This window comes from Hemiscyllium ocellatum (genome assembly GCF_020745735.1).
Source record: "Hemiscyllium ocellatum isolate sHemOce1 chromosome 27 unlocalized genomic scaffold, sHemOce1.pat.X.cur. SUPER_27_unloc_40, whole genome shotgun sequence".
NCBI classification, from domain to species: domain Eukaryota; kingdom Metazoa; phylum Chordata; class Chondrichthyes; order Orectolobiformes; family Hemiscylliidae; genus Hemiscyllium; species Hemiscyllium ocellatum.
The window spans coordinates 115,914-137,295 of NW_026867510.1; the positions used below are offsets into that span (position 1 = coordinate 115,914).

Genomic DNA, 21,382 nt, shown 5'->3' on the forward strand with positions numbered 1-21,382 from the left:
GGGTGGGTTGGGTGGACAATCTGATCCCACCATCGGCAGGCACATCCATGTCACGAGGAATTAGCCCTCCAACACCGGGGCCATCGCCCATCGTGCCTTTCAGTGTTTTGCCTGTTCCTGACTTTTCACATTGATGTGGAGCCAAGAAGGGGTTTGTTTTCCTGATGTGCATGAACGAGAATTTTTTCAATGTTTCTGTTCAGTTCATGTCCCGAGAATAATAGAGTCAATCTCCCGGTGTCTTAAACAAGGGGACGATGTCTGGACTGTCTCTGCTCAGTCGAACAGTTCATCCTTCATTCTCCTCTAATTCCACTTCGCAAAGAGTTTCTCAAGATTCACAAAGCTGGAGACTCGGATGTCTGTTTTATTTCCTGAACATTTTAACATCTGCTAACTGACAACTTTTTGCCAACATCTCTTCCCTCATGTAACACTTGCATCATGTTCATGGATGAGGCATTTCCACTTTGTGGAGACATTCCCAAGTTTGGGAATGTACTCTTTGCAGCGAAGAAGTTTAACTGGAGATATCCAGGGGCTGTTGGCAATGATGGGAGAAGAAGTGGTGGGAATGGACAGAAGAACCTATTGCCACTGACCAGGGTCAGTTACCAGAGTACAGGGTTTGAAGTTCTTTAATTGAATTCAGCATTTGTGTAGAACAAACACAGCGAATACTACAGAAAGCAAACGGGTCGAGCAGCATCTGTGGAAAGGTAAACGGAGCTGACGTTTTGGGTGTGCTATGTTTTTTGTTCAGAACTCGAGTTTCCTGCATGGCAATAAATTCCCTGATGTGAGAAAACATGGCTTTATTGAGAAGAGTTTTGTGAAGTTTGAGCGATGATGCAGCCAACAGGAAGTCATTGAAAATCGCCAGCGAGGCAATTTTCAGCACAGCTACAAGAGCGGATTTACGTCTCCCTGGTGGTCTAGTGGTTAGGATTTGGCGCTTTCACCGCCGCGGCCCGGGTTCGATTCCCGGTCAGGGAAGCAGTTTTCAACGGGTCTTAATGCGCTGTACAGTTGTTTCTTGATCTTCGTTGTTCCTGGGCACTGCAATGTGAAGTAGTTCGTTGAAATAGCATCCTGATGCAGATTTGTTTGCATGTGTTGGGATGATTGCTTCTGCCGCTACAAAAGAGTGAACAATCCTCACTCTCTCAGTGGAGCAGGTCCGGGCTTTTTGGCAGTGTCTGTTTGCAGACGCGGTTATGTTTGTTTAACAGTTTAAATTTAATACTTTTGTATCCATTGCTCCCGAAGCGATCTCTATCACATTGGGAAGACTGGAGAGTCAAGTCACATCTCTGGGACTCTCCTGCGCGCCTTTATCGGAAAAAAAACCTACCCAGGTAAGCTTGCGCTACACCAGCTTCCGGGTCCGGTCCGCGCTTTTTTCCAATAAAGGCGCGCAGGTGAGTCCCGGAGATGTGACTTGACTCTCCAGTCTCCCCAATGTGATAGAGATCGGATAAAGTCTTCTTCCTGCCGCAGCCCGGATTCGATTCCCAGGCAGCGAGGCAATTTTCAGCACAGCTACAAGAGCGGATTTACGTCTCCCTGGTGGTCTAGTGGTTAGGATTTGGCGCTTTCACCGCCGCGGCCCGGGTTCGATTCCCGGTCAGAGAAGCAGTTTTCAACGGGTCTTAATGCGCTGTACAGTTGTTTCTTGATCTTCGTTGTTCCTGGGCACTGCAATGTGAAGTAGTTCGTTGAAATAGCATCCTGATGCAGATTTGTTTGCATGTGTTGGGATGATTGCTTCTGCCGCTACAAAAGAGTGAACAATCCTCACTCTCTCAGTGGAGCAGGTCCGGGCTTTTTGGCAGTGTCTGTTTGCAGACGCGGTTATGTTTGTTTAACAGTTTAAATTTAATACTTTTGTATCCATTGCTCCCGAAGCGATCTCTATCACATTGGGAAGACTGGAGAGTCAAGTCACATCTCTGGGACTCTCCTGCGCGCCTTTATCGGAAAAAAAACCTACCCAGGTAAGCTTGCGCTACACCAGCTTCCGGGTCCGGTCCGCGCTTTTTTCCAATAAAGGCGCGCAGGTGAGTCCCGGAGATGTGACTTGACTCTCCAGTCTCCCCAATGTGATAGAGATCGGATAAAGTCTTCTTCCTGCCGCAGCCCGGATTCGATTCCCAGGCAGCGAGGCAATTTTCAGCACAGCTACAAGAGCGGATTTACGTCTCCCTGGTGGTCTAGTGGTTAGGATTTGGCGCTTTCACCGCCGCGGCCCGGGTTCGATTCCCGGTCACGGAAGCAGTTTTCAACGGGTCTTAATGCGCTGTACAGTTGTTTCTTGATCTTCGTTGTTCCTGGGCACTGCAATGTGAAGTAGTTCGTTGAAATAGCATCCTGATGCAGATTTGTTTGCATGTGTTGGGATGATTGCTTCTGCCGCTACAAAAGAGTGAACAATCCTCACTCTCTCAGTGGAGCAGGTCCGGGCTTTTTGGCAGTGTCTGTTTGCAGACGCGGTTATGTTTGTTTAACAGTTTAAATTTAATACTTTTGTATCCATTGCTCCCGAAGCGATCTCTATCACATTGGGAAGACTGGAGAGTCAAGTCACATCTCTGGGACTCTCCTGCGCGCCTTTATCGGAAAAAAAACCTACCCAGGTAAGCTTGCGCTACACCAGCTTCCGGGTCCGGTCCGCGCTTTTTTCCAATAAAGGCGCGCAGGTGAGTCCCGGAGATGTGACTTGACTCTCCAGTCTCCCCAATGTGATAGAGATCGGATAAAGTCTTCTTCCTGCCGCAGCCCGGATTCGATTCCCAGGCAGCGAGGCAATTTTCAGCACAGCTACAAGAGCGGATTTACGTCTCCCTGGTGGTCTAGTGGTTAGGATTTGGCGCTTTCACCGCCGCGGCCCGGGTTCGATTCCCGGTCAGGGAAGCAGTTTTCAACGGGTCTTAATGCGCTGTACAGTTGTTTCTTGATCTTCGTTGTTCCTGGGCACTGCAATGTGAAGTAGTTCGTTGAAATAGCATCCTGATGCAGATTTGTTTGCATGTGTTGGGATGATTGCTTCTGCCGCTACAAAAGAGTGAACAATCCTCACTCTCTCAGTGGAGCAGGTCCGGGCTTTTTGGCAGTGTCTGTTTGCAGACGCGGTTATGTTTGTTTAACAGTTTAAATTTAATACTTTTGTATCCATTGCTCCCGAAGCGATCTCTATCACATTGGGAAGACTGGAGAGTCAAGTCACATCTCTGGGACTCTCCTGCGCGCCTTTATCGGAAAAAAAACCTACCCAGGTAAGCTTGCGCTACACCAGCTTCCGGGTCCGGTCCGCGCTTTTTTCCAATAAAGGCGCGCAGGTGAGTCCCGGAGATGTGACTTGACTCTCCAGTCTCCCCAATGTGATAGAGATCGGATAAAGTCTTCTTCCTGCCGCAGCCCGGATTCGATTCCCAGGCAGCGAGGCAATTTTCAGCACAGCTACAAGAGCGGATTTACGTCTCCCTGGTGGTCTAGTGGTTAGGATTTGGCGCTTTCACCGCCGCGGCCCGGGTTCGATTCCCGGTCACGGAAGCAGTTTTCAACGGGTCTTAATGCGCTGTACAGTTGTTTCTTGATCTTCGTTGTTCCTGGGCACTGCAATGTGAAGTAGTTCGTTGAAATAGCATCCTGATGCAGATTTGTTTGCATGTGTTGGGATGATTGCTTCTGCCGCTACAAAAGAGTGAACAATCCTCACTCTCTCAGTGGAGCAGGTCCGGGCTTTTTGGCAGTGTCTGTTTGCAGACGCGGTTATGTTTGTTTAACAGTTTAAATTTAATACTTTTGTATCCATTGCTCCCGAAGCGATCTCTATCACATTGGGAAGACTGGAGAGTCAAGTCACATCTCTGGGACTCTCCTGCGCGCCTTTATCGGAAAAAAAACCTACCCAGGTAAGCTTGCGCTACACCAGCTTCCGGGTCCGGTCCGCGCTTTTTTCCAATAAAGGCGCGCAGGTGAGTCCCGGAGATGTGACTTGACTCTCCAGTCTCCCCAATGTGATAGAGATCGGATAAAGTCTTCTTCCTGCCGCAGCCCGGATTCGATTCCCAGGCAGCGAGGCAATTTTCAGCACAGCTACAAGAGCGGATTTACGTCTCCCTGGTGGTCTAGTGGTTAGGATTTGGCGCTTTCACCGCCGCGGCCCGGGTTCGATTCCCGGTCAGGGAAGCAGTTTTCAACGGGTCTTAATGCGCTGTACAGTTGTTTCTTGATCTTCGTTGTTCCTGGGCACTGCAATGTGAAGTAGTTCGTTGAAATAGCATCCTGATGCAGATTTGTTTGCATGTGTTGGGATGATTGCTTCTGCCGCTACAAAAGAGTGAACAATCCTCACTCTCTCAGTGGAGCAGGTCCGGGCTTTTTGGCAGTGTCTGTTTGCAGACGCGGTTATGTTTGTTTAACAGTTTAAATTTAATACTTTTGTATCCATTGCTCCCGAAGCGATCTCTATCACATTGGGAAGACTGGAGAGTCAAGTCACATCTCTGGGACTCTCCTGCGCGCCTTTATCGGAAAAAAAACCTACCCAGGTAAGCTTGCGCTACACCAGCTTCCGGGTCCGGTCCGCGCTTTTTTCCAATAAAGGCGCGCAGGTGAGTCCCGGAGATGTGACTTGACTCTCCAGTCTCCCCAATGTGATAGAGATCGGATAAAGTCTTCTTCCTGCCGCAGCCCGGATTCGATTCCCAGGCAGCGAGGCAATTTTCAGCACAGCTACAAGAGCGGATTTACGTCTCCCTGGTGGTCTAGTGGTTAGGATTTGGCGCTTTCACCGCCGCGGCCCGGGTTCGATTCCCGGTCAGGGAAGCAGTTTTCAACGGGTCTTAATGCGCTGTACAGTTGTTCCTGGGCACTGCAATGTGAAGTAGTTCGTTGAAATAGCATCCTGATGCAGATTTGTTTGCATGTGTTGGGAAGATTGATTCTGCCGCTACAAAAGAGTGAGCAATGCTCACTCTCTCAGTGGAGCAGTTCCGGGCTTTTTGGCAGTGTCTGTTTGCAGACGCGGTTATGTTTGTTTAACAGTTTAAATTTAATACTTTTGTATCCATTGCTCCCGAAGCGATCTCTATCACATTGGGAAGACTGGAGAGTCAAGTCACATCTCTGGGACTCTCCTGCGCGCCTTTATGGGAAAGAAAACCGACCCAGGTAAGCTTGCGCTACACCAGCTTCCGGGTCCGGTCCGCGCTTTTTTCCAATAAAGGCGCGCAGGTGAGTCCCGGAGATGTGACTTGACTCTCCAGTCTCCCCAATGTGATAGAGATCGGATAAAGTCTTCTTCCTGCCGCAGCCCGGATTCGATTCCCAGGCAGCGAGGCAATTTTCAGCACAGCTACAAGAGCGGATTTACGTCTCCCTGGTGGTCTAGTGGTTAGGATTTGGCGCTTTCACCGCCGCGGCCCGGGTTCGATTCCCGGTCAGGGAAGCAGTTTTCAACGGGTCTTAATGCGCTGTACAGTTGTTTCTTGATCTTCGTTGTTCCTGGGCACTGCAATGTGAAGTAGTTCGTTGAAATAGCATCCTGATGCAGATTTGTTTGCATGTGTTGGGATGATTGCTTCTGCCGCTACAAAAGAGTGAACAATCCTCACTCTCTCAGTGGAGCAGGTCCGGGCTTTTTGGCAGTGTCTGTTTGCAGACGCGGTTATGTTTGTTTAACAGTTTAAATTTAATACTTTTGTATCCATTGCTCCCGAAGCGATCTCTATCACATTGGGAAGACTGGAGAGTCAAGTCACATCTCTGGGACTCTCCTGCGCGCCTTTATGGGAAAGAAAACCGACCCAGGTAAGCTTGCGCTACACCAGCTTCCGGGTCCGGTCCGCGCTTTTTTCCAATAAAGGCGCGCAGGTTAGTCCCGGAGATGTGACTTGACTCTCCAATCTCCCCAATGTTACAGAGATCGCATCGCGAGCATTTGGTTTCAAAACATTACATTGATTTATGTACTGGTGAAAGTCTTCTTACTGCCGCTTGTGCAATCTCTTCGAGGAGGCTGTTTTCATTCACAATTCAGCCTCCCGTGCCCAGAATTATCATTGCCCTCTACTTTTGTATAATAAATCCTACGCCATTCATTGTGAAGACGGGGGTTGGGTGGGGGGGTGTGGGCGGGGGGTGGGTTGGGTGGACAATCTGATCCCACCATCGGCAGGCACATCCATGTCACGAGGAATTAGCCCTCCAACACCGGGGCCATCGCCCATCGTGCCTTTCAGTGTTTTGCCTGTTCCTGACTTTTCACATTGATGTGGAGCCAAGAAGGGGTTTGTTTTCCTGATGTGCATGAACGAGAATTTTTTCAATGTTTCTGTTCAGTTCATGTCCCGAGAATAATAGAGTCAATCTCCCGGTGTCTTAAACAAGGGGACGATGTCTGGACTGTCTCTGCTCAGTCGAACAGTTCATCCTTCATTCTCCTCTAATTCCACTTCGCAAAGAGTTTCTCAAGATTCACAAAGCTGGAGACTCGGATGTCTGTTTTATTTCCTGAACATTTTAACATCTGCTAACTGACAACTTTTTGCCAACATCTCTTCCCTCATGTAACACTTGCATCATGTTCATGGATGAGGCATTTCCACTTTGTGGAGACATTCCCAAGTTTGGGAATGTACTCTTTGCAGCGAAGAAGTTTAACTGGAGATATCCAGGGGCTGTTGGCAATGATGGGAGAAGAAGTGGTGGGAATGGACAGAAGAACCTATTGCCACTGACCAGGGTCAGTTACCAGAGTACAGGGTTTGAAGTTCTTTAATTGAATTCAGCATTTGTGTAGAACAAACACAGCGAATACTACAGAAAGCAAACGGGTCGAGCAGCATCTGTGGAAAGGTAAACGGAGCTGACGTTTTGGGTGTGCTATGTTTTTTGTTCAGAACTCGAGTTTCCTGCATGGCAATAAATTCCCTGATGTGAGAAAACATGGCTTTATTGAGAAGAGTTTTGTGAAGTTTGAGCGATGATGCAGCCAACAGGAAGTCATTGAAAATCGCCAGCGAGGCAATTTTCAGCACAGCTACAAGAGCGGATTTACGTCTCCCTGGTGGTCTAGTGGTTAGGATTTGGCGCTTTCACCGCCGCTGCCCGGGTTCGATTCCCGGTCAGGGAAGCAGTTTTCAACGGGTCTTAATGCGCTGTACAGTTGTTTCTTGATCTTCGTTGTTCCTGGGCACTGCAATGTGAAGTAGTTCGTTGAAATAGCATCCTGATGCAGATTTGTTTGCATGTGTTGGGATGATTGCTTCTGCCGCTACAAAAGAGTGAACAATCCTCACTCTCTCAGTGGAGCAGGTCCGGGCTTTTTGGCAGTGTCTGTTTGCAGACGCGGTTATGTTTGTTTAACAGTTTAAATTTAATACTTTTGTATCCATTGCTCCCGAAGCGATCTCTATCACATTGGGAAGACTGGAGAGTCAAGTCACATCTCTGGGACTCTCCTGCGCGCCTTTATCGGAAAAAAAACCTACCCAGGTAAGCTTGCGCTACACCAGCTTCCGGGTCCGGTCCGCGCTTTTTTCCAATAAAGGCGCGCAGGTGAGTCCCGGAGATGTGACTTGACTCTCCAGTCTCCCCAATGTGATAGAGATCGGATAAAGTCTTCTTCCTGCCGCAGCCCGGATTCGATTCCCAGGCAGCGAGGCAATTTTCAGCACAGCTACAAGAGCGGATTTACGTCTCCCTGGTGGTCTAGTGGTTAGGATTTGGCGCTTTCACCGCCGCGGCCCGGGTTCGATTCCCGGTCAGGGAAGCAGTTTTCAACGGGTCTTAATGCGCTGTACAGTTGTTTCTTGATCTTCGTTGTTCCTGGGCACTGCAATGTGAAGTAGTTCGTTGAAATAGCATCCTGATGCAGATTTGTTTGCATGTGTTGGGATGATTGCTTCTGCCGCTACAAAAGAGTGAACAATCCTCACTCTCTCAGTGGAGCAGGTCCGGGCTTTTTGGCAGTGTCTGTTTGCAGACGCGGTTATGTTTGTTTAACAGTTTAAATTTAATACTTTTGTATCCATTGCTCCCGAAGCGATCTCTATCACATTGGGAAGACTGGAGAGTCAAGTCACATCTCTGGGACTCTCCTGCGCGCCTTTATCGGAAAAAAAACCTACCCAGGTAAGCTTGCGCTACACCAGCTTCCGGGTCCGGTCCGCGCTTTTTTCCAATAAAGGCGCGCAGGTGAGTCCCGGAGATGTGACTTGACTCTCCAGTCTCCCCAATGTGATAGAGATCGGATAAAGTCTTCTTCCTGCCGCAGCCCGGATTCGATTCCCAGGCAGCGAGGCAATTTTCAGCACAGCTACAAGAGCGGATTTACGTCTCCCTGGTGGTCTAGTGGTTAGGATTTGGCGCTTTCACCGCCGCGGCCCGGGTTCGATTCCCGGTCACGGAAGCAGTTTTCAACGGGTCTTAATGCGCTGTACAGTTGTTTCTTGATCTTCGTTGTTCCTGGGCACTGCAATGTGAAGTAGTTCGTTGAAATAGCATCCTGATGCAGATTTGTTTGCATGTGTTGGGATGATTGCTTCTGCCGCTACAAAAGAGTGAGCAATCCTCACTCTCTCAGTGGAGCAGGTCCGGGCTTTTTGGCAGTGTCTGTTTGCAGACGCGGTTATGTTTGTTTAACAGTTTAAATTTAATACTTTTGTATCCATTGCTCCCGAAGCGATCTCTATCACATTGGGAAGACTGGAGAGTCAAGTCACATCTCTGGGACTCTCCTGCGCGCCTTTATCGGAAAAAAAACCTACCCAGGTAAGCTTGCGCTACACCAGCTTCCGGGTCCGGTCCGCGCTTTTTTCCAATAAAGGCGCGCAGGTGAGTCCCGGAGATGTGACTTGACTCTCCAGTCTCCCCAATGTGATAGAGATCGGATAAAGTCTTCTTCCTGCCGCAGCCCGGATTCGATTCCCAGGCAGCGAGGCAATTTTCAGCACAGCTACAAGAGCGGATTTACGTCTCCCTGGTGGTCTAGTGGTTAGGATTTGGCGCTTTCACCGCCCGGCCCGGGTTCGATTCCCGGTCAGGGAAGCAGTTTTCAACGGGTCTTAATGCGCTGTACAGTTGTTTCTTGATCTTCGTTGTTCCTGGGCACTGCAATGTGAAGTAGTTCGTTGAAATAGCATCCTGATGCAGATTTGTTTGCATGTGTTGGGAAGATTGATTCTGCCGCTACAAAAGAGTGAGCAATCCTCACTCTCTCAGTGGAGCAGGTCAGGGCTTTTTGGCAGTGTCTGTTTGCAGACGCGGTTGTGTTTGTTTAACAGTTTAAATTTAATACTTTTGTATCCATTGCTCCCGAAGCGATCTCTATCACATTGGGAAGACTGGAGAGTCAAGTCACATCTCTGGAACTCTCCTGCGCGCCTTTATGGGAAAGAAAACCTACCCAGGTAAGCTTGCGCTACACCAGCTTCCGGGTCCGGTCCGCGCTTTTTTCCAATAAAGGCGCGCAGGTGAGTCCCGGAGATGTGACTTGACTCTCCAGTCTCCCCAATGTGATAGAGATCGGATAAAGTCTTCTTCCTGCCGCAGCCCGGATTCGATTCCCAGGCAGCGAGGCAATTTTCAGCACAGCTACAAGAGCGGATTTACGTCTCCCTGGTGGTCTAGTGGTTAGGATTTGGCGCTTTCACCGCCGCGGCCCGGGTTCGATTCCCGGTCAGGGAAGCAGTTTTCAACGGGTCTTAATGCGCTGTACAGTTGTTTCTTGATCTTCGTTGTTCCTGGGCACTGCAATGTGAAGTAGTTCGTTGAAATAGCATCCTGATGCAGATTTGTTTGCATGTGTTGGGATGATTGCTTCTGCCGCTACAAAAGAGTGAACAATCCTCACTCTCTCAGTGGAGCAGGTCCGGGCTTTTTGGCAGTGTCTGTTTGCAGACGCGGTTATGTTTGTTTAACAGTTTAAATTTAATACTTTTGTATCCATTGCTCCCGAAGCGATCTCTATCACATTGGGAAGACTGGAGAGTCAAGTCACATCTCTGGGACTCTCCTGCGCGCCTTTATCGGAAAAAAAACCTACCCAGGTAAGCTTGCGCTACACCAGCTTCCGGGTCCGGTCCGCGCTTTTTTCCAATAAAGGCGCGCAGGTGAGTCCCGGAGATGTGACTTGACTCTCCAGTCTCCCCAATGTGATAGAGATCGGATAAAGTCTTCTTCCTGCCGCAGCCCGGATTCGATTCCCAGGCAGCGAGGCAATTTTCAGCACAGCTACAAGAGCGGATTTACGTCTCCCTGGTGGTCTAGTGGTTAGGATTTGGCGCTTTCACCGCCGCGGCCCGGGTTCGATTCCCGGTCAGGGAAGCAGTTTTCAACGGGTCTTAATGCGCTGTACAGTTGTTTCTTGATCTTCGTTGTTCCTGGGCACTGCAATGTGAAGTAGTTCGTTGAAATAGCATCCTGATGCAGATTTGTTTGCATGTGTTGGGATGATTGCTTCTGCCGCTACAAAAGAGTGAACAATCCTCACTCTCTCAGTGGAGCAGGTCCGGGCTTTTTGGCAGTGTCTGTTTGCAGACGCGGTTATGTTTGTTTAACAGTTTAAATTTAATACTTTTGTATCCATTGCTCCCGAAGCGATCTCTATCACATTGGGAAGACTGGAGAGTCAAGTCACATCTCTGGGACTCTCCTGCGCGCCTTTATGGGAAAGAAAACCGACCCAGGTAAGCTTGCGCTACACCAGCTTCCGGGTCCGGTCCGCGCTTTTTTCCAATAAAGGCGCGCAGGTTAGTCCCGGAGATGTGACTTGACTCTCCAATCTCCCCAATGTTACAGAGATCGCATCGCGAGCATTTGGTTTCAAAACATTACATTGATTTATGTACTGGTGAAAGTCTTCTTACTGCCGCTTGTGCAATCTCTTCGAGGAGGCTGTTTTCATTCACAATTCAGCCTCCCGTGCCCAGAATTATCATTGCCCTCTACTTTTGTATAATAAATCCTACGCCATTCATTGTGAAGACGGGGGTTGGGTGGGGGGGTGTGGGCGGGGGGTGGGTTGGGTGGACAATCTGATCCCACCATCGGCAGGCACATCCATGTCACGAGGAATTAGCCCTCCAACACCGGGGCCATCGCCCATCGTGCCTTTCAGTGTTTTGCCTGTTCCTGACTTTTCACATTGATGTGGAGCCAAGAAGGGGTTTGTTTTCCTGATGTGCATGAACGAGAATTTTTTCAATGTTTCTGTTCAGTTCATGTCCCGAGAATAATAGAGTCAATCTCCCGGTGTCTTAAACAAGGGGACGATGTCTGGACTGTCTCTGCTCAGTCGAACAGTTCATCCTTCATTCTCCTCTAATTCCACTTCGCAAAGAGTTTCTCAAGATTCACAAAGCTGGAGACTCGGATGTCTGTTTTATTTCCTGAACATTTTAACATCTGCTAACTGACAACTTTTTGCCAACATCTCTTCCCTCATGTAACACTTGCATCATGTTCATGGATGAGGCATTTCCACTTTGTGGAGACATTCCCAAGTTTGGGAATGTACTCTTTGCAGCGAAGAAGTTTAACTGGAGATATCCAGGGGCTGTTGGCAATGATGGGAGAAGAAGTGGTGGGAATGGACAGAAGAACCTATTGCCACTGACCAGGGTCAGTTACCAGAGTACAGGGTTTGAAGTTCTTTAATTGAATTCAGCATTTGTGTAGAACAAACACAGCGAATACTACAGAAAGCAAACGGGTCGAGCAGCATCTGTGGAAAGGTAAACGGAGCTGACGTTTTGGGTGTGCTATGTTTTTTGTTCAGAACTCGAGTTTCCTGCATGGCAATAAATTCCCTGATGTGAGAAAACATGGCTTTATTGAGAAGAGTTTTGTGAAGTTTGAGCGATGATGCAGCCAACAGGAAGTCATTGAAAATCGCCAGCGAAGTAAACAAATTCAGCAGGATTCCAACCTGGTCGGGGGAATCTCAAAGGATGTCTAAGGCAGCAACGTTTTTCAGCCACAACCAGAGACCCCAAGTTGTTGTCTAATATTTCTCATGGAATGGGTCCAACAGGAAAGGTGAGTATTGGGCTTGTCATGTCTGCACCATAACCCCAATGCTTCCTGTTCTCCTGGATTTGATCAGAACAGCGGAGGCTAATGGAAAACTGAACTGAACTGCACACATTGATGAGAGGTAGAGCGGGTGGGAAAGATCCATTTCCATGTAAAGAGAGATTAATAATTAGGGCCGAAAATAAGAAAACACATAAAGAAATTTGGGGTTCTTTCAGGAAAGCTAAAGTAGAAATGTTCACAGAAAATTGTGATGCAAGTCTCTGGAGTTATTTTGATGAGAAGTGTTGATGATGTGAATACAATCGATAGGATGAACGTAGATTGGTAAATGTATTTTATAACTGTTCTGTTCTAGCCCTGTGAGCGAAATCGGGACCTGAAGTAGTAAAAGCGACAATAACAACATCGATCTGAAATTGGTTACGTGACAGAAAACAGAGCTATCATTATCAGGTGGCTTTTGAACTGGAGGAGGTTTCCAGTGAAATTAGCTTGAGGCTTGACGTATGCAAGATCAAAGTAATTTAGGTAAAGCAAAGAAATGCTGTTCTCATTAGCAGACAGTGAAAGGATTACAAGACGCAAATTAAACATTTTCAGCAAGTGATACAGGGGACTGGGAAGAAAAGTAATATAAACTGTGAACAACAATGTTCTGGAGCACATCACATTCAAAGATCGAAAACACCCAGGTCTGATTAATCAGGTGTCACTGTCAGATTGTATTGTGGTGCTTTTCTGCAAAGCATCCACTTGCAATGTTCTCCTAAAAGAGTGACAAACCTATTCCTGTCAGCCAAGGATAGAAAATCCGAAGGGATGAATAAGTTTCTTATTTTCTGAAGATTCACAAAACGGAGACTGCGTTTTGGTGTTTGTTCCCTTTCCTCTCCCAAGAGTTGCGGCGGTGAGTTGGGGATAGTGAAATGTGCCCATGAGCAGCGTGTGGTTCCATTTCAGCTTCCCCTCCTCTGACAGCGCTGCGACGTGTCTCTGATGTTCTCAGGGACTTTTACTGACGCGGGACAGTGAAAAGAGTCTCGTTCAGGCCCTAGAATTATTGAATTCGATATTGGGACCGGAGGGATGTATGGTCCCCAAGTGGAATATTCGGTGCTCTTCGTTCTGCTGGTGCTGAGCTTCGCTGGGACAATACAGCAAACCTGAGACAGAGATGTTGGCCAGGGAATAGGATGGGGTGTGGTATTGGCAGGCAACTGGAAGCTCAGGGTCTTTTTTGCAGGCAGAACGTAGATGTTCTGCGAAGCAGTCACCCAGTTTATGCTTCGTTTTCCCCAATGGAGATGAGCCTATATTGTGAGCAGTAAATGCAGTACACTGAGTTGTGGGTAGTGCAGGTAAAGTGCCACTTCACCTGGAAGGTAAGTTTGGCCCCTTAGATAGCGAGGAGGGAATAGGTAAATGGGCTGGTGTCACACATTCGGCAGTTGCAGGCGAAAGTGCATCTCAACCTGCAAGTTTACATTGAGAAAACACTGGACTTGAACTCCCAAGTCTCTTTGCACTTCGGATTTCTTCATTTTCTCCCCATAATTCCTCTGTTCCAACAGTGACTATCTGATGTCAGGGCAGCACCAGTGATTTCCTGACATATGGATTGTATTTGGGGATACCAAGGAATGTCAGGAACTGCGAGTATCTCAGGAGCAATCGTTATTCCTGGCGGAGGCAGAGAGGAATGTGGTGTGGTCCTGTAAACTCCAGAACTTTGATAGCTTCATGAGTCAGCAATAACTCTTTCTGGACCAAGAAACGAAAGGGCCGATGAGAAACTGCTCCATGGAAGTTAACAAATAACATATATTAACCCGCTGTCACTCTGCTATGACAGGAGGAGCTGGAACCCCCTGATAGATTGAAACACAAAACTGGTAATCTCTTGATTATGTTGTAAAAATATCGGTATAATGTTATTCACACCACGCAGTCACCAGCAGAGGGAAGCGGCTTTGTGTTTAAATCGAGTGATGAACAGCTTGTGTTTTCATTCTCACATTGGGGAGAGCTGAGCATTTACCCAAACACTGGGCACACCACCTCCCTGACACAGTGTTCACAAATCAAACTGAAAGGCCATTACCCCGTGTGGACCAGCTGATGCCTCAGCAGGGCAGAGGAATCACTGAAAGCTTTCCAGCACTCGGGGCAGCTGAAGGGCCTCTCCCCGGTGTGGAGCAGATGGTGCTCCCGCATGGTGCCCACTTGACTGAATCCCTTCCCACACTCGGGACAGTTGAAGGGCCTCTCTCCTGTGTGGACCCGCTGGTGGGTCAGTATGGAGGAGGCCTGGGTAAAGCCCTTCCCGCACTCGGGGCGGGAGAATGGCCTCTCCCCCGTGTGGACCTGCTGGTGCCTCAGCAGGGTGGCGGCCGTGCAGGAGAATGGCCTCTCCCTGGTGTGACTGAGCTGATGAATCTCCAGGGCAGACGGGGCACGGAAGCCTTTTCCACAGTCGCCACACTTCCATGGTTTCTCCACAGGGCGAGATTCCTCGGGATTCTCCACGGCCAAAGCTTCAGCTGCACATAAACACGTGTATAGCTCCTCCCCGCCGTGAATTCCTCGTTCCTGGCCGTATCACTCATCCATGCTCCACACTCAGTGCGGTTCAACAGTCGGGTCTCTCATCCAGTCCCACTGATGCTGAAAATGTACTGAAACAGGAACCAAAAAGCTTTGCTCCTTCTCACAGAATTTAAGTTGAAAATAGCTGAGGTCCTGATGGATTGAGTGACTGTCAGATATTGATGTCAAAGCAAGGATTGCAGATGCTGTACAGTGAGTCGAGAAGTGTGCTGGAAAAGCACATCAGGTCAGGCAGCATCTGAGGAGCAGGAGAGTTGATGTTTTGGGCATAAGTCCTTCATCTGTTGATTTGAAACTTCTATCTTCAAATACTCTGTAAAAAGAGATTATAAATGTCATCACTGTCAGTCGGAGTAGAAACTCCGAACAAGCAATTCTACTCTGTGAGTCACCCCTCAGACTCTGCCGCACTAGGGAAAACAACCCCATCCTATACTTCCATCTTCACTCACCCGGATAATTAAGATTCATACCTGAGTTTGCTCCCTCCCTGGATTCATTCCAGTTGCTCAAGTGAACAAAGGTCCCTCCCTTCTCTCTCTCGCCCCCAGGATAAAGAGTTACCCAGACGGAAAGAATTTCACTCTGAAACTTACAGGGCCACTTCCACGTTGTGACATTAATAATGATTCACAAGATCAGACCTAGGCCAACACACAGCCCCGCACTGCACCGGCTCCGGACGCCGGCGTGCGACTGACCCGCATTACGCCTGCTCCAGATGGCCGGCATCCGACGGACCTGCTCCGGAGGGACGGCAGCATCCGGCTGACCCTCACTGTGCCTACTCCAGACGGCAGCATCCGGCTGACCCTCACTGCACCTACTCCAGACGGCCGGCGTCCGGCTGCCCTCACTGCGCCTGCTGCGGTCGGACGGCATCCGGCTGGCCCTCACTGCGCCTGCTGCGGTCGGTGTCAGACTGACCCGCATTACGCCCGCTCCAGACGGCCGCCGCAGGACCTGCGCTGCCCTGCACAGTTGGGAAAATCTCTTCCCTTCAACAAATCCCCATAGGGTGGAAGCAAGCATTTCGGCCCAACGAGTCCACACCCATTCCTCTACATTCACCCTCTGACTAATCCACCCGAACCGGAGGGCAGAACTAGAAGGCATAGGTTTAGGGTGAGAGGGGAAAGATATAAAAGAGACCTAAGGGGCAACCTTTTCACAAAGAGGGTGGTACGTGTATGGAATGTTCTGCAAGAGGAAGAGGTGGAGGCTAGTACAATTGCAACCTTTGAAAGGGATCTGGATGGAATATATGAATAGCAAAGGTTTGGAGGGATATGGGCTGGGTGTGGGAAGGTTGGACGAGATAGGTTGGGATATCTAGTCAGCATGGACAAGTTGGATCGCAGGGTCTGTTTCTGTGCTGTACATCTCTACGACTCTGTTTCAGCTCAGACAATGCATGAAAGGTGTGAGATCAGAGCCTGTCTATCCTAACCTTGAGTCAGCCTGGTTCTATTTTCAAAGTTGAATTTACATAATACTACATGTATTGACTACCTGGAGATTGTTCATTTTAGGAGCAAAATAGAATGAATCAGCAAATATAATGCTGCAAACACAAATTCATTGCCATGGACTTGTGTGTACACACAAACGCATGACAGAAATAAAATGTCTATTTCTGTGCTGCATATCACACAGACATTGAGATAACAGATGCTTTATTTCTGTGGTTGTAAATGTTGTTGTAATTTATAGCTGGGTACTAATAGTAGATGTAAGGGACAGAATTCCTCAAAATAGGGCACTATAAGTAACGTGGGAGAACCCTATTCTGGTTTACTTACTAGTGAACAAACATTAAGCACAAGTATCGATTTATTTCTAATTTTGTTTCGTTTTTCTTGTTTGATTCCCTGCCATGACAACACTGTATCTGGATGGTTGACAGGCTGAGATGGTGTGTTGGGTCTCGATTGACTTCAATGTTTTATTGTTCCAAATGGTGTAAAATGGGTGTCAAAGCTTCAGCAGAAATCCAGCAGAGCTGACAGACTAACATCTTATTCTTAGCGAACAGGGAGATCAACAGAGGAGAGAGAAATCAGGACCTGAAATCTGAGCTGACACCAGACTACCCTGGGATCAATACTTTGATTAGCTGTGCCAACCCTCGACCTTTACCTCGCTTCCCATTTGACTATCCCCTCAATATTCAGGATACAATCCTTGTCATCCTGAAGCTGGGTTAGCCATTGGAAATGCAGGGTTATAGTTCCACAGTAATAAAAGCAGGAGTAGGCCACTTGTCCTGTCAGGCCTACTCTGCCATTCATTAAGATCATGGCTGATCAATCCACCATCGCAGTTCCTCCTCCCTGCATTGTCAAAGCTATCCTTAATTCACCAACCATGCAAAAACCCATCCAACTGTGTCTTCAATATACTGAAGTGGCCTCTACTGCTTCACTGGGCAGAAAATTCCACAGATTCACTACTCTCCAGGAAAAACAGTTCCTCCTAATCCTTGTTTGAAAGCTACTCCCCCTAATCTTGAGGTGTTATCTCGCCCAACAGCAACGAATTCCCACTTTCCACCAAAATCTGGGATAGACGGACTCACTCAGTTGTTTGCTCTTAAATGAAAGATTTCACTGTTACAACTTCTGCTCCCAGTCAGGGCAAAACATCTTTGACAGCTGTTCTGAAGGTCCAGTCTTCACAACCACACTTGTGAATCATTCTCCTCTCACCTCAAATATGCACCGTCTAGTTTTGGACTGCACCATCCTGGGGAAAAGATCTTGGGTACTCACCCTATCCATGCCCGTTACAACCTCAATAAGGTCATCCATCAGTCTCTGATGCTCCAGGAAAAATATCCCTGGCCTATTCTGCCTCTCCCAGTAGTTCAAACCCTCCGACTCTGGTAACAGCCTTGTAAATCTTTTCCAACCTCTTTCAAAGTTTCACAACATCTTTCCTATATCAAGGAGACCAGACTTGAATGCAGTGTTTCAAAAGTGGCCCAACCAATTTCGTGTGCAGCGGCCACATGACCTCCCAACTCCAATACTCAATGTTCTGACCAATAAAGGAAAGCATACCGAATGCCTTCTTTACTACCCTAGCTACCCAAGACTCCACTTTCAAAGAATTATGAACCTGCACTCCAAGGTCTTTGTTCAGCAACACTCCCCTCAACTGTGTCAGTTCTGCCTGGATTGCTTGACCAAAATGCAACTCCTCACATTTGGCTAAATTAAACTCCATCTCCCACTCCTTGGCCCAATGACCCATCTGCTCAATTCCCATTTATAGCAAACTCTCTTTCCTCTCTTATTCCCTAGAAGCTGAAAATCTCCTTCCCACACACATTCCCTCCATTCTCACTTTGCTGAACCTAATTCCTGCTGCATCTCATCCTGAAGGGTTTGGTTCATGTTGATCCACAGGCCCACACTCTAATTGAAACATACAGAATACTGAATGGCCTGGACAGACTGGACGTTGGGAAGATGTTTCCATTGGTAGGAGAGACAAGAACCTGAAGGCACAGCCTTACAGTAAAGGGAAGGCCCTTTTGGAACAGCGATAAGGAGAAACTTCTTCATCCGGAAAGTGGTGAATCTTTGGAATTCATTGCCACAGAAGGCTGTAAAGGACAGGTCATTGAGAATATTTAAGACGGAGGTAGACAGGTTCTTGAGGATCAAGAGTTACGGGGAGAAAGCAGGAGAATGGGGCTGAGAAACTTGTCAGCTGCGATTGTGTGCTATCAGCAGACCTGATGGGCTGAATGGCCTAATCTCAACTCCTATGTCTTATGGTCTCTTGCTGTCCTGGACACAGAGGGTGAGAATTGGGAGCAGGATTAAGACATTTGATTTTTCAAGCCTGGACCAGTATTGCACAGAGCATAACTGGATATGAAAATACCTACAATTTGGTGGATAGGCTGGGACAGTTTTCATTGGAACATAGGATGTTGAGAGGTGACATTGCTGAGGTTGGTTAAATCATGACTGATATAGCTAACATGAATGGCAGGTGTCCTTTCCCTTGGGTGGGGGTTTCAAGATTAGGGAACAAATTTTGAAGGAGAGAGGAGAAAGATTTGAAAGACACGAGGGACACTATTTTTCGTTTTACACAGAGAGTGGTTCATGTGTGGAATGAATGTTCAGAGGAAGTGGTGGATGCAGGTGCAGTTATCGCACTTAAAGGACATTTGGATAGGTATCTGAATAGGAAAGATTCAGAGGATATGGACCAAATACTGGCGGGTGGGACTAGTTTAGTTTGAGAACATAGTCAGCATGGACTGGTTGGACTGAAGGGTCTGTTTCTGTGCTGTCTGACACTGGAACAGTTCTATACTGGTCTTGAAACCATTTTCTTGACATCCCCCATAAACACCCATTTCATTGTTGTTCAAAATATCAGATGAACTCAGCAGTGAATACGTTCAATGACCCCCTAACTGCAGGAAGACATCCCCACTTCTGAACTCAATTCCTCTTGCTAATATACCACTTTCCTTGCTGATTGCTTGTTTCACCTGTCTGACAACTGGCAGTGACTGGTGCAGAAGGACACTGAAGTCCCATTGTACATCTACACATCATCCTTCATGAAGGGCTCGTGCCCAAAACATCAACTCTCATACTGCCTGACTAGCTGTATTTTTCCAATGCCACACTGCGACTCTGATCTTCAGCATCTGCAATCCTCACTTTCTCCACATCCCAATGTATCACATTTAAAAACGCACCTCCTTTCTGCACAACAAAGGCTATAGCTTCACATTGAGGTACTGCATTTGCCATGTGTTTGCCAACTGTGTCCAACATTTCCAGAGTCTGTCTGCACCCCAGAGAATCACTCCCTTTCCTTTCAGTTGCTGCAAGTCAACACTACATGAACAGGGATATCGGCTGGGTGCTGGCAAGCAGGACGAGATTAGGTTGCAATATCTGGCCGACATGGACGAGTTGGACCGAAGGGTCTGTTTCCGTATTGTCCATCTCTATGACTATAATTGAATACCAAAATGAAAACTAAATGGAAAAGGGGATGAGAAAAGAAAGTGCTGTACTCACAGATATTAGAGAGAAGGAAGTTACAATCTGGGGTGAAGCTCAATCTTCACAGCAGCGACAGAAGCTCATTCTCCTCCTTCTGCATTCAGACAATAGGGGTGCTCTAACTGGCAGGAGGACCAATCTCCATCCGGTCCTCCAGGCTTTACCATTGGTCCATCTAAAGGAAGTCGCGTGCCGTTCTTCGGACTTCGAGGAGCATGCGTACTACTTTGCTGACACCGGTGAGCATGCGCCTTCCTCGCCGACACCTCGGAGCATGCGCAGTGTGCGCTTTGGTGACTACTGTTACTGACAGATGTAAAGAATGTAAAGGCCAAAAGGAGAAAAAACGGCTGGAGCCACAATTTTATTTTTCCGGGTGGCTCGACGTTGTATTCTTTTTGCATTTTGTCTGGCTGCTCAACTTTTGTATGTCTTTTCACCAGGGCAGATGAAGTTGTAAACTGGAGGACATCGGTTTAAGGTGAGGGGAGAAATATTTAAAATGGCCCGAAGAGGCACCTTTTTCGCACAGAGGGTGGTGTGTGTACGGAATGAACTGCCAGGCGAAGTGGGGGAGGCTGGTGCATTTACAATGTTTAATAGGAATCTGGATAGGTATATGAATAGGAAGGGTTTAGAGAGATACGGTTAAGTTCGGATATGGTTAGATTAGTTAAATTCCCTACAGTGTGGAAACAGGCTCTTCAGCCCAACCAGTCCACACCAACCCTCCGAAGAGTAACACACCCAGACCCATTTCTCTCTGACTAATACACCTAACACAATGGGCAATTTAACATGGACAATTCACCTGACCTGCACATACTTGTACTGTGGGAGGAAACCGGAGCACTCTGAGGAAACCCACGCAGACACGGAGAACGTGCAAATTCCACACTGACAGTCACCCGAGGCTGGAATCGAACCGGGAACTTCGGTGCTGTGAAGCAGCAGTGGTAACTACTGAGCCACCGTGCTGCCATTCAAGTAAATGTCTCCCTGGGGGAAGAGGGACAATCAAGAGTGAACCATTCTGCTGTGGGTCTGAAGTCACATGTAGTCCAGACTGGGTAAAGAATGCAGCTAGGACAACTGAGTGAATCCTTTCCCACAACGGCAATTTCCTTCCCTAAAAAGGATATGAGTGAATCAGATGTCATTTACCCCCCACCAATTCAAAGTTCACATTAGTTTTGTTTCCTTCATATGTAAATCCCACAACTTTTTAAAAGTTACATTCTCAAGATAGCTTTAACAATAGGTGCCATCTCAGCTCAGATAATGCATTGAAAGTATTAGGTTAAAGTCTGTGTTCCAATATTTCTATCCTACCCATGCCCCTTATTTTATAATCCCCTATAAGGTCACTTAGCCTCCGACACTCCAGGGAAAACAGCCCCAGACTTTTCAGCCTCTCAATATAGCTCAAATCCTCCAACCCTGGCAACATTCTTGTAAATCTTTTCTGAATCATTTCAAGTTTCATAACATTCTTTCAATAGGAAGGAGACCAGAATTGCACGCAATATTCCAAAAGTGGCCTTACCAACGTCCTGTACAGCTGCAACACGACCTCCCAACTCCTATACTGAATGCTCTGACCAAAAAATGAAGGCATAACAAACATGTTCTTCACTATCTTATCTACCTGTTTCAAAGGGAGACTCCCTCTGGGCAACATCTGGGAA

General features: G+C 47.6%; 13 non-coding genes across 13 annotated transcripts; all 13 read left to right on the forward strand.

The window, feature by feature from the left end:
* The first annotated feature begins 924 nt into the window (after nucleotides 1-924).
* Nucleotides 925-996, forward strand: trnae-uuc (transfer RNA glutamic acid (anticodon UUC)). The gene has a single exon. It is a non-coding gene; the product is annotated as a tRNA-Glu (tRNA).
* Nucleotides 997-1,563: 567 nt separating this feature from the next.
* trnae-uuc (transfer RNA glutamic acid (anticodon UUC)) lies at nucleotides 1,564-1,635 on the forward strand. Its single transcript has one exon. It is a non-coding gene; the product is annotated as a tRNA-Glu (tRNA).
* Nucleotides 1,636-2,202: 567 nt separating this feature from the next.
* Nucleotides 2,203-2,274, forward strand: trnae-uuc (transfer RNA glutamic acid (anticodon UUC)). The gene has a single exon. It is a non-coding gene; the product is annotated as a tRNA-Glu (tRNA).
* Nucleotides 2,275-2,841: 567 nt separating this feature from the next.
* trnae-uuc (transfer RNA glutamic acid (anticodon UUC)) lies at nucleotides 2,842-2,913 on the forward strand. Its single transcript has one exon. It is a non-coding gene; the product is annotated as a tRNA-Glu (tRNA).
* Nucleotides 2,914-3,480: 567 nt separating this feature from the next.
* trnae-uuc (transfer RNA glutamic acid (anticodon UUC)) lies at nucleotides 3,481-3,552 on the forward strand. Its single transcript has one exon. It is a non-coding gene; the product is annotated as a tRNA-Glu (tRNA).
* A 567-nt stretch (nucleotides 3,553-4,119) lies between these two features.
* trnae-uuc (transfer RNA glutamic acid (anticodon UUC)) lies at nucleotides 4,120-4,191 on the forward strand. The gene has a single exon. It is a non-coding gene; the product is annotated as a tRNA-Glu (tRNA).
* A 567-nt stretch (nucleotides 4,192-4,758) lies between these two features.
* On the forward strand, nucleotides 4,759-4,830 carry trnae-uuc (transfer RNA glutamic acid (anticodon UUC)). Its single transcript has one exon. It is a non-coding gene; the product is annotated as a tRNA-Glu (tRNA).
* Nucleotides 4,831-5,380: 550 nt separating this feature from the next.
* On the forward strand, nucleotides 5,381-5,452 carry trnae-uuc (transfer RNA glutamic acid (anticodon UUC)). Its single transcript has one exon. It is a non-coding gene; the product is annotated as a tRNA-Glu (tRNA).
* A 1,614-nt stretch (nucleotides 5,453-7,066) lies between these two features.
* On the forward strand, nucleotides 7,067-7,138 carry trnae-uuc (transfer RNA glutamic acid (anticodon UUC)). Its single transcript has one exon. It is a non-coding gene; the product is annotated as a tRNA-Glu (tRNA).
* Nucleotides 7,139-7,705: 567 nt separating this feature from the next.
* trnae-uuc (transfer RNA glutamic acid (anticodon UUC)) lies at nucleotides 7,706-7,777 on the forward strand. The gene has a single exon. It is a non-coding gene; the product is annotated as a tRNA-Glu (tRNA).
* A 567-nt stretch (nucleotides 7,778-8,344) lies between these two features.
* trnae-uuc (transfer RNA glutamic acid (anticodon UUC)) lies at nucleotides 8,345-8,416 on the forward strand. The gene has a single exon. It is a non-coding gene; the product is annotated as a tRNA-Glu (tRNA).
* A 1,205-nt stretch (nucleotides 8,417-9,621) lies between these two features.
* On the forward strand, nucleotides 9,622-9,693 carry trnae-uuc (transfer RNA glutamic acid (anticodon UUC)). Its single transcript has one exon. It is a non-coding gene; the product is annotated as a tRNA-Glu (tRNA).
* A 567-nt stretch (nucleotides 9,694-10,260) lies between these two features.
* Nucleotides 10,261-10,332, forward strand: trnae-uuc (transfer RNA glutamic acid (anticodon UUC)). Its single transcript has one exon. It is a non-coding gene; the product is annotated as a tRNA-Glu (tRNA).
* Nucleotides 10,333-21,382: the final 11,050 nt, after the last annotated feature.